Genomic DNA, 16,228 nt, shown 5'->3' with positions numbered 1-16,228 from the left:
AGTGGGCTGGTGCCGATGTTCCTTGGCCTTTCGCGGTTAGGTTTTATCTGTTGTCTTCACCCGGGAGCACGAGTTCTCATTCAGCTTTCTAGATGCTTCGGTCTACCTTCTGCCACATACACCTCTTCTCCCCCAGTCTTCTCAATATAGTGACGTAACACTTTCTGATTAAACTAATAATGTTTACATAATGTCTGTTGTTCACAGCTGAGCCAAGTATGATTGTACAACTGTTTTTTTTTTTTTTTTACTCTTGGCATGAATAATTGCCTCTTTTGGCCATTGCTTTGTTCTTTCTGTGCTTTTCCCTAATTCACCTACAAACTTCCTGAATGAACTGTCATTCCCCTCACTGTGGTCAGACACATGGGTAGTCTGTCTGTCTGTCTCTCTCTCTCTCTCGTGGTCCTGGGACAGCCTCCCTGTGTGCTCCTCTTGTGTCCGTCTCCTCTGGTTGCTCTCCATGAGGCCCGTGGACATCAGTCCTGGGGTTCCTTAGATTAGATTCCTAAGAATGCCTTTTGCTATTACCTTGGAGTGGATCTTTCACTTTCTGGGCCCGTGTTTATTTCTTTTTGGTTTATATTATCATACTAGAGGCCTGGTGCATGAAAATTCATGCACTGGAGGGGGCGTCCCTCAGCCCGGCCTGCCCCTCTCACAGTCCGGGAGCTCTCAGGGGCAGGAGATGACCCAGTGATCAGGGGAAGGCGACGCCCCATCACACCTCTGCTGCTGCAACTGCCGGCAGCGCAAGCCTCGGCTGGCCCTGGTTACCTGAGCCTCGGGCGGCCATGGGTGGCTGGGCAGCTGCTATCTGAGGCTTGCCTGCACCTTGGGCTGCCATGGGCGGCTGGGGGTTGAGGGGACTGGAGGACTTGGGTGGCAGGTGTGCAGAGAGGCTGGGCCCTCCTGGGGGCGGGCCCGGCCATGCCATGCACCTGCTGCCCCAGCGGGACTGAGGGGACTGGGCGCAGCCATCTTGTGGCCATGGGCGTCACCATCTTTGAGGGCGGAGCAGTCAATTAGCATATTCCCTCCTTATTGGCTGTGGGTGCTGTCATCTTTGCGACAGTGTGAGGGTCAATTAGCATATTCCCTCTTTATTAGATAGTATGGTTTACATTTTGCAGTAAATTCCTCAAAAGGGTACATATAGGGAACATTTTTTGAATTAGCACATATGAATATGTCCTTATTTTGCCCTCAGATTTAATGGGTAGTTTAACTGGGTGTGGAGTTCTGGGATCGAAATAAGTTTCTCTCAGAATTTTAAATGTACTGATCTTTCTTCCAGTGTTACTATTGAGAAATCTGACATCATTCTGACTCCTACCTCTTTGTATGTGATATATAGGGTATCCCAAAATTGCACAGACACTTGAACAGCTGATAACTCACTTAATTTTGAAAATGAACTGTATGTTAGTTAATAAACACTGACTTTATAATAATTCAAAATGTGTGTACATTTTTGGGGGGAGATTTTAGGATCTTCTCTTTATCTTTAGTGTTCTGAAATTTTAAAATGACTTGCCTTGGTAAGGGTCTTTTTTCATTTACTATGCCAGGTACTTGGTGGTTCTGTTCAATCTAGATACACATGTTTCCTCAGTTAAAATGAGTTATACTCATTTTTTTTGTATAATTTCTGCAACTTTAGGGACTTACTATGGGCCATTTTATTAGTTGTCCTGCCCTTCAATATTGCTCACAAGAAATGCCTATGTTGAAGATTTTTAAAAAGCTTTATTTATAATTTTCTCTCTTTAAACTTCAAAAAAGCTGATAGATTTTGTGGAAATTTTTCTACTAATACCATTATTATTTTCTCACCTTGGAAAAAAGGTAGACTCTTCTTTGGAAAAATATTACTATTATTATTTTATTGATTTCAGAGAGGAAGGGAGAAGGAGAGGAAGAGGAAGAGGGAGATAGAAACATCAATGATGAGAGAGAATCATTGATTGGCTGCCTCCTGCATGCCCCCTACTGGGGATCGAGCCGGGCAACCGAGGCACGTGCCTTTCATCAGAATCAAACCTGGGATCCTTCAGTCCGCAGGCCGATGCTCTACCTACTGAGCAAAACCAGCTAGGGCTCTTCCTTGGAAAAATAAATGTCTAATTGATTATGTTAAGGTTTTAAACTTAAAATGAATTAGCAATAGTTTTGTATTTGTCACTGAGACCTCCCCAAAAAAGATGTTCTGACTTTTAAAGTGTATCTCCATGTATAAAATAAAATAGTTGAACGAATATTGATTGGTTGCTCACTGTTCTCTCTAGATTTGGGAGAAAGTACTCCCTAACTTCTGATGTAAAAGAGGCGGAGATACTCATCAGGAGCAGGGCCACATCCACTCTTGATGCTGAGATCAGGGTAGATGGGTGGAGGAAAGAATATTAGGGAGAACCCAGGTCAGGGGTAGTGGGGCTAGGGAGGTGGAAGTCTTCCTTATTCTGGCAATGCTTTGAAATCTTACTTTATGGTTCATGACAATGAACTAAACAACTAACAGCAAGGGCCAGATCATTGTCTGGTGATGGTGGAGATGGTGGTGGTCATTAATTCCTGGCATTGCTGGCTACAAAATAAGCTTGCTGTCTCAAAATAAGAGAAGTTCATTGTGAGAAGAATGACTTCAACTGGCAGTGGGAGGAAGAAGGATGGGCCAGTGATGTCATTTCTACCTCTCCCAGAGCACCAAATACATAAGCCTTTCCCCTTTTAAGGGCCTGGTGGATACTTATTTGGTTGAATCATATAGGTGGGGCAGGAAGGATTCAGATAAATAAGGCAGCGGCCAACCTGTGACAATCTCACTCATTCTTCTTGGAGAAGAGAGACCTTGTCATTTGTGTTAGGTGCAGCCAAAAATGATCCAGGATATTAGGAGCTGGATACATACATTGACTAGGACATTGATAACTACATGCAAAGGAAAGAGATGGTTATGGGGTGTGGCTGACACCAGAAGGATACTTAGAATTGTTCCAAGATAAACAACATCAGTAATAGTGTGAGGAATGAGTCAACCAAATTTATTATGTAATTTTGTTCCATAAGTACTAGGAAGATAGTTGAGCCAATATTAATTTTGGGTTTCAGGAAAATAATAAAATTTATATGATATTAGATAATAAATGACATTAAAATAATAACTAAAATAGTATTCTAAGCTTTTTACATGAACTGGTGCTTTTGATCTTTATTAGAACCCAGTGAGGTACATGCTACATTAGCCTCATTTTTACAGATAAAACTGAGTCAAAGAGAGGTTAGGTGACTTGCCTAAGCACATACCAATGGTTTCCAGCAACTTTACAGCATGGATCCTTCTAAGGGAAAAAATGTGTTAAATTTATGACTTGTACGGGGAAGAGAAGGCTATTTCCTGAGTATGTAGTAATGATAACCTACGAAATGACAATGTGGGGCTCCAGGTCCTGAGAGAAAATCCTACAACCCATTCATATTGCCTTGGGAAGTCTGTTATATGTGCATGAAAATAGTGAATGTATCCAAATGCTGGAGGGGAAACAAGATAAATTCTTGCTATCATGTAAGAGCAACTGCATAATATTAATTTATTTTAAGTGCAGGATATGTATTGTCTATTAATTAGGACTTAAATATATATATCACTCTATATACCTTTGGCTGGCAAGCATGCACTAATAAAGAACTTGCTTTAGTTTCATTATTTCAGGAGATGCTCAAATCCCCAAACAGTTTTAGCTCTGTATATTGCAAAATAAAGATTCTTTTATCAGATTCATTTGGGAGATTACAATAAATCCTCACTCTTTTGTTTGAGATAAAGGTTTAGAAATCAGATAGCATGTTAAAATTAGCTTGCTGTCTCAAAATAATTTTTAAATATGTTTCTATTCTTATTCTTTGACATATGCTATCCTTGGGGAAGGAAAGGGAAAAGGAAACAACATTTATTTAGGTCTCACTATGCCATGCATTCTACATATTGAAGTTTGTGAATGAACTTCAGTCTCATGTGGTCGCTGGTTAAAGCACAGGCTGTGGCATCAGAAGTGCCCAGGTTCAAATTCAAGCTCTAGCACTTAACAGCTTTGGGATCTTGAACAAGCCTCAGTTTTACTCATAGATTGTTGCAATAAAGGAATAAAATACTGCAGGTAAAGCATTTAGCACAGGGCCTGACACATACACATTGGCCATTATGACAACAGGTCAAGGTGAGGTGAGTGAGTGAGGCACTTGTCTTCAAGTGCAAAATTTAAGGGGATTCCCCAAAAGCTCAGTCATGAAGGTAATATTTTAATGCAGTATTTTAAAAATCAAAATCAATGATAAAGAATTTTTAAAGAACAGGACTGATAGTTCTGATTTTTCCTTCTCCCAGCTTCCATGTGGCTTGGCATGGCATTGTACACTGTAGCATGTATGTTGCATGTATCATTGTGCAGTGGGTATTATCATTTATTTTGTTGTTGAATAGAAGTAAAAGTTGTCTTTTAATATTCTTACCTGTGAGGGTCACTGTTCAATAATGTACGACTTGGCTGAGAAGCTGAAACAAGAGCATCCATTTATGTGTGGCTTCTTTGTCTAAACTGGTGTCATAACAAGGTAAATAAACACAAATGTTTGCGGAACTGTCTTGAACTGGGCCATTGTGGCATGAAATTTCAGAATAGCTTAAAGACATATATGTATGTAGAGTTCATATGAATAATACAATAATTAATAAATAATACAAGAATAAACTCTGTGTTTCACATACTCACAACTGTTAACTACATTTGCCCCACCCTTTATAGATCTTATTTTTCTGAAAATTGTTGGAAAGAAATGTTTTCCAAAATCAATGTGCAATGGAATTTTCCATAATGCTCCCCCTGCACTAAACTGGGTTTTGGATGAATCCATTTTATTATAAGGTTAGTCTAGAATTTCTGCCCATAAACTCTTTGGAAAAATCTTGCTTTATTCCAGATTTCACCCTCTGGAGAGTAGTGTTATGTTCTTGTATGCCAGTGGTCGGCAAACTCATTAGTCAACAGAGCCAAATATCAACAGTACAACGATTGAAATTTCTTTTGAGAGCCAAATTTTTTAAACTTAAACTTCTTCTAATGCCACTTCTTCAAAATAGACTGGCCCAGGCTGTGGTATTTTGTGGAAGAGCCACACTAAAGGAGCCAAAGAGCCGCATGTGGCTCGCGAGCCGCAGTTTGCCGACCAGGGCTGTATGCTATTTCAACACAACCCAGGCTGACTCTGCCTTCTTGTGTTCACCAGGAATTATGTAAGTTAAGACACAAGTAACACTTCCCAAATCAACACTACTAGGAAGAATCTTTTTATTTAAAAATATTTTTATTGATTTCAGAGAGGAAGGGAGAGAGAGAGAGAAAGAGATAGAAACATCAATGATGAGAGAGAATCATTGATCGGCTGCCTCCTGCATGCCCCACACTGGGGATGGAGCCCACAACCTGGGCATGTGCCCTGACCTGGAATCGAACTGCGACCTCCTGGTTCATAGGTCAAAGCTCAACCACTGAGCCACACTGATTGGGCAGGGAAGAATCTTTTAATATTTTATGCTTTCCCTCCTGGTTGTGCCTTAATTATAGTTTTTTTTAAACATCTTTGTGAGATAGATAAGACACCAACATGTTCATAAGCAAAACATAGTATTTGAGAGAATTAGCCAGCACATGAAGGGAAATTATTAGTAAAAACAAATAAGTCAAATACAGTTTACTCAAAACATATGAAAAATCCATTCTTTCTACATCAAAAAAAAAAAAAAAGGAAAAAGTGGGCTTTCCTTCTAAATTCTAAGATGTTACTACTATCAACAAAGAAAAGCCATAAAAAATAACATGTATTGTATTAACTGATTGTTAACCCAAGGTTTTAGTTGGTTATTAAGAGAATAATGTCCCAGGTCTGAACCCCACCTTTGCTCAATGTAAGATTTCTCTTATTTGATGAATTTTTTTTAAAAGGAAATGGATATCGTGATGATGAAATTAATGGCAGGATTTAGATTGAGTTAATGCAAAATGATATGTTGTGCTCTCCATTTTTTTTAAAAAAATATGTTTTCATTGATTTTTAGAGAGAGAGGAAGTGGGAGAGATAGAAACATTGGCTGCCTCCTGCATGTCCCCTACTGGGAATTGAGCCCACAACCCAGGCATGTGCCCTGACTAGGAATCGAACCAGTAACCTCTTGGTTCCTGGGTCAATGCTCAAGCGCTTAGCCACACCAGCCAGGTAATGTTCTCCATTTCTTCACGACTGCGACAGTACATGTAGACGCAGAGACTATTTGCTCCTATCTTGAAAATGTCCATTGGCATTAGAAACCTCTCTATGGGTCTTATTTTTCACCTTCCCTACACTGACAAACTTCTCTACAGAGTGACCTACACTTGCTCTTGCATTTATCCAGTTGCCAATCTTTTTTTTTTTAAACCCCCACCAATCTTATAGCTGGAGAATACTTTTCCTGACTGTTGGTAGGACCTGTCACCTTGAACCTTTCCCTCTGGAGCGTCTCTGACATTGTGCTTATTCTTACGTCTCTGGTTCTTCCTCATTGTTCCCTTTGTAGGATCCCTCTTCCTCTTTTTGGACTCTATATATGACCATTCTTTGTAGGTCAATCCTTTGGCACCTTATTACTAGAGAGGAACACTGTGTGACACCAGGTGACAGGCCTCACCATGGATCTTGACACCCCACGGAGGTATAAGCCTTGGTTGAGAATTGCTGACTCTAAGGTAAAGTGCTCACTCGTATCCAGCCTGCAGGGCTCACCACTTGCTTGGCCTGCTTCCCAGCCCTTTTGCAAAGACCACTTTTGACCTATACAAGCCCTTGGCCTTTAGCTAAAGAGCCTGCTTGCTGGCCTCACAGATGCCCTGTACATCATGTCTTCATGACTAGCAGTGGTGCTGAGACACAGGGAAGACCAGAACTCAGTTATGCAATCAATAAATAACTTAAAAAAATCTCCACACTATCTAGCACCATATACTGCACAGGGTATTTGTATTTAATGACTGGTTAGTGAATTGTATGACAGCTAACACGTTTATAAAATTGCTCTCTTTAATGAACTATTTTTGGTAACCTTTGCCAGTATAAAATAATTTGTGAGAAATCATAGCTTTTAAATTTAAAGTAACACAGAAAAATCTATTTCCTGTAATGAGTCATTAGCAAACGATTCTGGAAAAACAGTTCTTTGAAATTTATTCTACAGAAATAGTGTAAGAGTTGGAGAAACGAGGGTAGGTTTAAATGATTGTGCACTAAATTTCATCCCCTCACATTCAAAACAATCACCTGGAAAGGAAAAAAAAAAGTCAGAAGTGGGAAGTCATGGGTCTGGTTTAAGGCTGCTGTGAAACTTCAGGATTCCTACTGAGGAATTCAGTTTAAAAGAGCTACAATTTTGTCTTCTTGTTAATGAATTCTTTTTAATGTTAGCTTTTACTTACGTAAACAATACTTACGTTAATTGGTATGGTTTTTGAGAAAGAAATTAGTCAACCTACCAGTAAACAGAAGGGTGTATATAGGTGACAAGGCCCCCTCACCTCCCAGCCCCTCTCCTTCTCTACCCTTGAGAGTGATGGAGTCTTGTGGCAAGTAATGCAACAAAGCTATGCTCTGAAGGCCAGCGGAGTAGCAGGAAGGAGTTTCCTGTTTAACTGATGTAACTCTGAGAACTAGAAGGATCCACTGTTACCCTCCTAGGAATCCAGGAGTGGGTGTCCGGAGGTTCTGACTCCAGGAGGAGTGGCAGGATGGAGCTGGGACTTGGGGAGAGAGTGAAATAGTAAGCAGAGCGAGGACATGAGGCAGAGGGGTCTCTCACGTGCCCATCTGAGTTGCACACCCTTCACACTGGAAGGCAACCTGAGTGGGGACAGGCAAGAAACATCTGATCGTTTCTCAGGACTGGGTAATGGGCTGTGTTTGAATGGGCACTTTCCAGTAACACCTGCACACCCTTCCAGACATAGTGACAAGTTACATATGTTTCAACTATATTGCCATTGGCAAAAAGTTACTGGGGATACTGTTATCACTATGCCATAGGATTCAATTCAATACATATATTTACTGAGTGCATATACCATGTGACAGGCAGTGGGAAGCTAAGGGAGAAAAGGAAAGAATAATTATTGTAGCAGCTAAAGGGATGCATCACAAGTCTCAGGTCATGAACTCTCCTTAGCACAATGGCAGTTGCACACGTGTCTGTGATTATTTGATTACTGTGTCTCAGGCTGTAGCCTCGATGAGAGCAGAGAGCAGGTGTCTTTTTCTTCACCACCACTGTGTCTTAGCTCAGAGTGAGGCAGTTTCTAGCATTTGGCAGGCATCCAATAAATATTGCTGGCTGAAAGAATGTTAGGGATGCATGAACCTTTTGTAGGGGAAGTATTATCCTGTTTTATAGGTTTTGAAACAGCCACAGAACACCCAAGACCACACAGAAATAAGTGCTGGAGAGAGGACTCCAAAATAGCTCAGTTTAGCTTCACAACCCAGGGTCTTTCTACCACGTCACGCTCCTTCCCCTGGGTGGAGGGGCTCAGGCTGGTGGGGAAGACAGACAGGAAAACCTAGCCTGGGTGAATACTAGCAACAAGAAAGAGGTACGAACGGGAGGCGGCGAGGCAGGCAAAGGTGGGGGTCCCCAACTCTGCTTAAATTAAATCCCGCTCGCAGAGAGGAAGCAAAATTATGAGTGGATTGGCTTGTGCAACCTGCTTAGAATGCAAATAGAAAGGAAGGTGCAAAGAGTTAGGACGCCCTGGGAGTTGGGGATGAGGCGGAAGGGAGAAGGAAAGGAGGTGAGAAAGGGGTGGTAGCAGGGTCTGTCTGTTGCGGGGAGTCACAATCCTTGGTCCCTGCGGCGGGTATCAAGGTGTTTCATCAAATGACACCTGGCAGGCGCGAGGGTAAGTTCACCTGCACAGATGGGGCGTCAACGCCGAGCTGTTTCCCAGACAGTGGCCTAAGAAAATAACGCGTCCCAATGTGCAAGGGTGGGTGGAAATAATGCTTTTTTGTGGGAAAGAGGTTTCGTAAATAAGGATATTAGAGCTCCGAAGAGAATTACAGTGCAACCGCCACGGCTATTATCCTAATCAGGCACCATTTCAACACCTCTCCGTTCAAGTCCACCAGCCCTACGACAGGGTTTATTTTCCTATAAGCGAAATCCCCGCCCGCCCAGTCCGGGCGCGGGGCTGGGAGCTCGGTGGCCACCGGCGGCGAGAGGAGAGGCTATTTTGGGTGTGGGAACGCGGCGGGCGGAGGGCGGCGCCGGGCTGGGCGCGGGCGCGCGGGGAAAGCCTCCAGCTCGGGCTGCCACGGCAACCGCGTCCAGGCAACGCGCCCGGAAGCCGCTCGGGCGGCGCGCGGCGGCTCGCGTCCCCCGGGAGCCGCGAACCCGGCCGGGTCGCGCGCCGGGCCAGGCGGCAGGCGCGGGCTGATTGGACGGCGCTCCCCGCGGCGCGGGCCCGCAGCCGGGCTCCCCGCACAGCCCGCGCTGGCGGCCACCGCACCCAGCCGCGCCCGCGAGGACAAGGGGAGCCGCGGCGCGCCCGCCCCCCGCGAGGGTGAGTGCCGTGTCCCGGGCCCCCGACTGAGCATCCTGCGGTCCGGGGCGGCCGGTGACCTTGGGGCAGCTCCCGGGGAGATATACTTGGGGGACACGGAGAGACGCGCGTGGCCCTTGCGACCCGCTGCCGGCGAGAGGGTTAACTGCTTGCTGACGCGCAGGAATGAAGTTGGGCACAGAGCGCAACCGACATTGCATTTTTGCGGGGGCTGGGGAGAGGCTGCATGCAAGCAAACCCATAGAAGCCCCGAGGGATTGTTTGGAGGAGCTAGGGTGGTGCACACATTGCCAGGGCGCTGAGTGACCTTGGACGGGTCAACTAACCCCCACCCCTTGGTTAAAAGGAGAGGCTTGGGTTTTCGCAGTTCCTCAGTGCTGTATTGCCATTGCACTGTGGGACGACAAAGGGCCCCAAAGTACTGGCTCTGCAGGTACAGGATATACAGGGCTTAACTATGTATATTGTACAAGGGTGTCCATTAATTGGTTCTCAAGTGGCAAGAAATGTTATAGTTTTATAGACGATTATGGAGAGAAAGCGGTAGGTGGTCCAGAGAGTGACTTCTCAAGATGCCCAGGTTAAAACCTCTTGGGTGCTCTAAAGTCATGAACGAAATCAGGGTTAATACTCCTGAGTTCTTTCCTGTAGTTAATCTAATAGGAAACTTTGTATTTGAATAGGTAGAATCAAGACCCAATAGTGGCAGGCAGCAGCAAATTAAATGAGTCATTTCTTCAATATGCATGAGGGTGTGTGTGTGTGTGTGTGTGTGTGTGTGTGTGTGTGGTGCACGGGAGTGCCTGGCTGGGATCACGCCTTCATCTTATTGTCTGTGTATGTCAGTATTAGAAATTATTTCATAGGAGTCACCAGAAATAATGCTAGCATGACTTGAATCCACAGAAGTGCAGCTCTCTATGAAGCAGAGGCAGCTTGCTCTTAAATAAGAGTTGGGTTTGTGAAAGTAAATATATTCTTTACTGAGAACCATCCCTAGGATTTGCACATGTCTCAGCCGTCAGGACCCTGGCATGGAGTGTGTGTGTGTGTGTGTGTGTGTGTGTGTGTGTGTGTGTGTGGTGCTCCTGAGACCCAGTAGGCTGTGACACCTCTTCTATTTTTAGCATTGGCTAGTGCTAAAAAGACCCGCAGGCCCCTTTCTGCATCCTCAGCATATACACTGAGGGAAGGGAGGGAATCCCTGGTCCTCACAACCTCTGGGGTTGACCCTTCTCGCTTTCTGCTCTGAGGCTGTCCTTGGTATTCATTCCAGTCTTGTTTCATCTGTATGAAAAGGTGGGTGGGGAAGACAGCATTCTCGGTGTTAATGAATAAGCTCCTGCAAGCTTGTTTACCTGAGGGTTTAATAATCTTTAATGGCTTACATGTTAGAAATCTGAGAGCATCCAAACAGAAAATTTTTTTCTCCCCAGGAATTCAGCCACTAAGCCTATAAACCCTTAACGAATCACAGCTCACACACCAGGAACCCTCATGAACTTCAGCCACCTCCCTCTGTAGGCCACTAACCTGTGTGTCTCCAACCCACCTTTCAGTCTCGTTTCTTACATCCTACAGCCATACTCCTGTGTGTTCACTTTTCTGAGGCGGAGCCCATCTCCTGTCTCCGCCCCCCCACCCCTCCACCCCATCCTCCCTCCCCATCCTTCCCCCTCCCCCACCCCAGCCCTCTCCCATCTCACCAAAACATGGATTGGCCTTCCCCTGGCTTCTCAGAGCCACCTCCAAACCGTGAACCCACCACTGACAAAGTCTTTAGAGAGCATGCTGCCTGCTTGTGCCCCACACCGTCCTTCTCACCTCTCATCAGTGCTTGCCAAACCTGCTGGCTCCTCAGGATCACCTGGAGCATTTTGAAAAAAAAATGTGGCTCTTTAGACTCTCCCAAACATTCCACATTAGAATCATCAAGGTAGCAAGACGTATGAATCCTTATTTTAAGAACACCCCCCCCAAAAAAAAGGAAGGGGGGAGAAAGGAAGATGGGGAGAGAAAACAGCTCCCCCTGTGAATCTGATGTTCACACAGGTTTGGGAATCACTTCACTTGATGCTACAAAAAAAATAACGGCCCTGCCGGCTGGCTTAGTGCTTGAGCATCGACCTGTGAACCCGGAGGTCATGGTTTGATTCCCGGTCAGGACACATGCCTGTGAGCTTGATGCCCAGTGGGGGGTGTGCAGGAGGCAGCCGATCAATGATTCTCATCATTGATGTTTCTATCTCTCTCTCCCACTCCCTTCCTCTCTGAAATCAATAAAAATTATTTATTTTTGAAAAGTAACAAACAGGCACAAGCAACTGGCTTGGTTCTCTTTTCTACCTTGTCTCTTGCCAGTGACTTGGGGAATTATGCTGAGGCTCTATTAATTCAATGACCTTGAAGTTCCTCAAGGTCCTCAACATCAACTCCCATGGCTTGTTTAGTCTTGGGAATTTTTTCCACCTTTAAGATCTGGACTTCACCTTGGACTTCAGCCTGGTTATCTGACTTCCTCCCCCTCCCCGCCCCAGCACCCACCCCCGGCACCCCCCCTCGCACCCCCCACCCCGCACACACACACATACTGCACCAAGTTTCAGCCATCACTGAGGACTCTGGTCCTTTCATTGCTAGCTGTTCACTCCCTTTATGGCTCCATTTCTCCACTTGGACCTTATATGTTGCCAGCCATTTCAGTTCTGTCTGGAATCCCAGAACCTTTGTCTTAACAAGTTGGACTTCTCATATGGCAGTCCTCAATCCAAAATCACCCTCATTATCTGCTTACTTCTCCAGCCTGCCAAGTTATCTAGGAGAAAGTCACAAAGACGGGAAGACTGATTCCATTCAACATTTATGCTGGCTCTACTCTAATTTCACCGAGGTCTAGCTTTTCTGTGGAAAAAAAAATTTAAAAAAAATCCTTGGTTAATTAGCTCTGGACTGCATTCTTTTAGAGTTCATGCCAGACTTTTCCATTCCTTAAACTTCCAGTCAGTTTCCTCCCGGGGGTTAGCCTTTCTTCATCGATAAGATCAAGGACTAGAGGCCCCGTGCATGAAAATTCATGCACTGGAGGGGGTTCCCTCAGCCCAACCTGCCCCCTCTCACAGTCTGGGAGCCCTCAGGGGCTTGAGGCGACCTGGCAATCAGGGGAAGGCGATGCCCCATCACACCTCTGCTGCTGCCACTGCCGGCAGCACAAGACTCGGCCTGCCCTGGTTACCTGAGCCTCAGGCGGCCCCTCCGAGGCTTGTCTGTGCCTTGGGCCAGCCCTGGGTGGCTGGGGGCTGAGGGGACTGGGCACCACCATCTTGTGGCTGTGGGCACCGCCATCTTTGAGGGTGAGACAGTCAATTAGAATATTCCCTCCTTATTGGTGGCGGGCACCACCATCTTTGAGGGTGGGGTAGTCAATTAGCATATTCCCTCCTTATTGGCTGTAGGTGCTGCCATCTTTTCGACAGCGTGAGGGTCAATTAGCATATTCCCTCTTTATTAGATAGGATATCCATGTCCCAGTTGAGTGCCCTCTCCCTCAGTATAAGCTCCCAAACTACCCTCCTCACTTAAGCCTTTGTCTTTACCCATTTTTGTCCTCCTTTGTTTTCTTTCTCCAGGGAAGAAAATATTTCTCATTCCCCTCCCCAAATTAACCCACATGCACTCCACACTCTCCTGTCTCTGGATTTCTTCCCTTCCTCCTCGCCTCTTTTGGAAACTTGCTCCATTTGTTACTCTCTTTCTTCAGTTTCTTCCATCCCTCCTTACCCTGCCCCAACCTTCCCCTCACCATATAGTAAAGTAAGTCATCATTCTCATAATAGAAGGCACTGTGCTGGCATCCCAGCTCTGTCCAGTAGGTCTTTCTTCGATGATGCAAATATTTGATATCTGCGCTGTCCAACATGGGAATCCCTAGCCATGTGCAACTACTGCGTGTGTGAAATGTGGCCAGTATCACTGAGGAATTGAATCTCTAATTTTTGTCAATTTTAAATTAATTCAAATCCTATTTAAGTAGTCCCGTGGGCTCCTGTATGAGGCAGCAGTTCTGTGTTGTATGAGGCCCCTGTGTTGACTGCCCCAGCCTCCTTCCGCTGACTGCCCACTTCTTCTCTGGCCTCGCCCTCACCTTTCTGTTGAAACTGCTTTCTTGTCCGGCTCCTGGGGAGGGGTCCTGGTTGCAGAGCTGAGGCCCTTCCCCACCTTGGTTTCTGCCCCTGTGTCTGCCTCCGGCAGCCACTGTCCTCCTGAGCCTCTCTCTATTCTTGTCTCTTGTTCTCCAGGTGCGACTCAGACCTCATTTCTCTCCTTCACCCTCCTGATGTAGGATTATGTGGGATCCCGGGTGACCTTTTCTCTTCCTTTCCTCTCAGCCAGCATTAGTTGTTAATGGACAGTTAGTTATCTGGTGCCATATTGAGCACCGTGCTTCACTTGTATTATGTCCTGGAACCCTCGATCCAACTCTGTGAAGCAGATAGTCTTATCATTCCTGCTGTGTAGGTGAGGAAATTGAGGCAGGGAGAAATGAAAACAGCTTAAGGAAGGCACAGTTAGGGAACAGAGTGGCAATATGACCTCAGAGCCCTGCTTTTAACCAGGTTGTACTCAGGCCTACCAGATACCTTCAAAGCTACATACATGTGTGGCTCTGCCCTCCCCAAATTCCATTCAGAATCTGATACCCACAAGCTTATTTGTCTCGAAACAGCTCTTCATCCTAGCTTCCTTAATCATTTTTCCCAGATACCTTTTGCTCCAGTTCTACAATATTAACTATTTACTTTACTTGCTTTATCCTTCCCACTCTATCACAGTCTCTCTCTCTCCACACACGTGTTTAGACGTATGCATACCTGCGTATGCTCTTGTTATTTTTCTTGTAATTTTTCTTGAACCGTTTTCAGAGTTACTTGTAGACACGGTCCTCTTTACTTCCCCACTTCTAACACTTCAGTGTATATGTCCTAAACAACAACAAGAAGGACATTTTCTTGCATAACAAGTATCCAAAATCAAGAAATTAACATGGATTCTGTACAGTTGTCTAATCTACAGATTTATTCAGATGTTACCAATAGTCAGAAGAATATCTTTTATAGCAAAAAGGGGGTATTTTTTAAGAAGTCTCTTCCTGGCTCAGGATCCAATCCAGGATCTTGTCCTGTGTTAGTTGTCGTGCCTCCTTAGTTTCCCGTCCTTTGTCTTTCACGACCTTGACACTCTAGGAGGGTACAGGCGGGTTCTTTTGTGGAGTACCCCTCAGCTTGGGTTCTTTGGGTGTTTTCTCACGATAGATCCAGGTTATCCATTATTAGGGAGGTGGCCTATAGGGGAGATACTGTGTCCTCAGTACCTCCTTAATGGTTTTTGTGCTATCATTCTTCTCTCTGTAACATGCTCCGATCACTTGGGTTATTCTGACTTTTCTCTTCTTCACACTCCCACATCCAGTTGGTCATTGAGTGTTGAGGTGTTGTGGCCCTTGCACCGTCTCCCTCAAAATGTCCCTTCCTGCCTGGCCAGTGTGGCTCAGTGGTTGAGCATCGACCTGTAAACCAGGAGGTCACGGTTGGATTCCTGGTCAGGGAACATGCCCGGTTGTGGGCGTGGTCCCCAGTAGGGATCATGCAAAAGGCAGCCGATCAATGATTCTCTCTCATCATTGATGTTTCTCTCTCTCTCTCCCTCTCTCTGAAATTAAAAAAAAAAACACAAAAAAACATATAAAAATATTTTTTAAAAATGTCCCTTCCTTTCTGGTTCTACTGTGTCTCTCCTGTTCCAGACTGTTGTGGAGTCCAGGCCTCTGAGCACTGTCCCAGTCCCAGTCTCAGCCTTATCTTTCACTGCTTACCAACAGGAACCCGTGTACGTGGTCATTTGCACTAGTCAATACTTCCTCTACTTTGTCCTCCCTGCACCCTTTCTCATCTGCTTGCATTTACCTAACCCACCCCTTTAAATATCCAGCTCAAACACCTGCTGCTCAAATGCTTTTCTTGATGGCTAAGTTCAAACTGAGCCTGCCTTCCGTTCAGAGGCAAGGCCTGGTGTGTAGTGCTCACGTGGCCTGTCCCAGCCTCTCCAGCTTGCATTGTGGTCTGTTTTATTTCCCTGTTGAACTGAAGCTCCTGAGTGCGGGGGCTGTGTCTTGTTCAGCACTGTAGAGCTCTGTGAGTATTTGTTGAGTGCACTGAATTACTTGATTAAAATCATTGAGCGCATGCACAGAATGACCATAGAGGGGTCTGCTAGCACCGGGTACGTGACGGTGGGTGAGACCTATGCCTTCCTCCAAAAGAAGGAGGAGGAGAGAATGGTGATTCAAAAATAGGGCCTTTTTAGCCAAACAATGGGTGATTCAAAAAGGTATTTCCACATTGTAGGTGGAATAAACGATTTTCTCCTGGTGACACCTTAATTTTGTGTACTTGTGTCAAAACAAAGAAGCCACATATTTGATTTTAAAAAAAGAGAGTAGAGAAATCTAACATAGTATATTAAAAATGGCCCATCTATTTCTTCACATCTGAAACGAGCAGCTGAATGTGTGAGGAGCCGTGTCTCAGGCTCAC

General features: G+C 45.1%; 1 protein-coding gene across 4 annotated transcripts in view; it reads left to right on the top strand.

Moving 5' to 3' along the window:
* Positions 1-9,505: 9,505 nt before the first annotated feature.
* FAM81A (family with sequence similarity 81 member A) overlaps positions 9,506-16,228 on the top strand; it is a 69,004-nt gene continuing 62,281 nt past the window's right edge. For 2 of the 4 annotated variants that reach the window (XM_080671442.1, XM_080671441.1), the window contains exon 1: positions 9,508-9,638. The gene's annotated coding sequence lies outside the window, so the exon portion shown is untranslated. Of the gene's footprint in view, positions 9,639-16,228 lie in introns of all 4 variants that reach the window. The other 2 variants (XM_080671444.1, XM_080671443.1) reach the window with 2 other exon arrangements.

Source organism: Plecotus auritus (assembly GCF_963455305.1).
Source record: "Plecotus auritus genome assembly, chromosome: 1".
NCBI classification, from domain to species: Eukaryota; Metazoa; Chordata; class Mammalia; order Chiroptera; family Vespertilionidae; genus Plecotus; species Plecotus auritus.
This window is presented reverse-complemented; position numbering and strand designations above follow the sequence as displayed.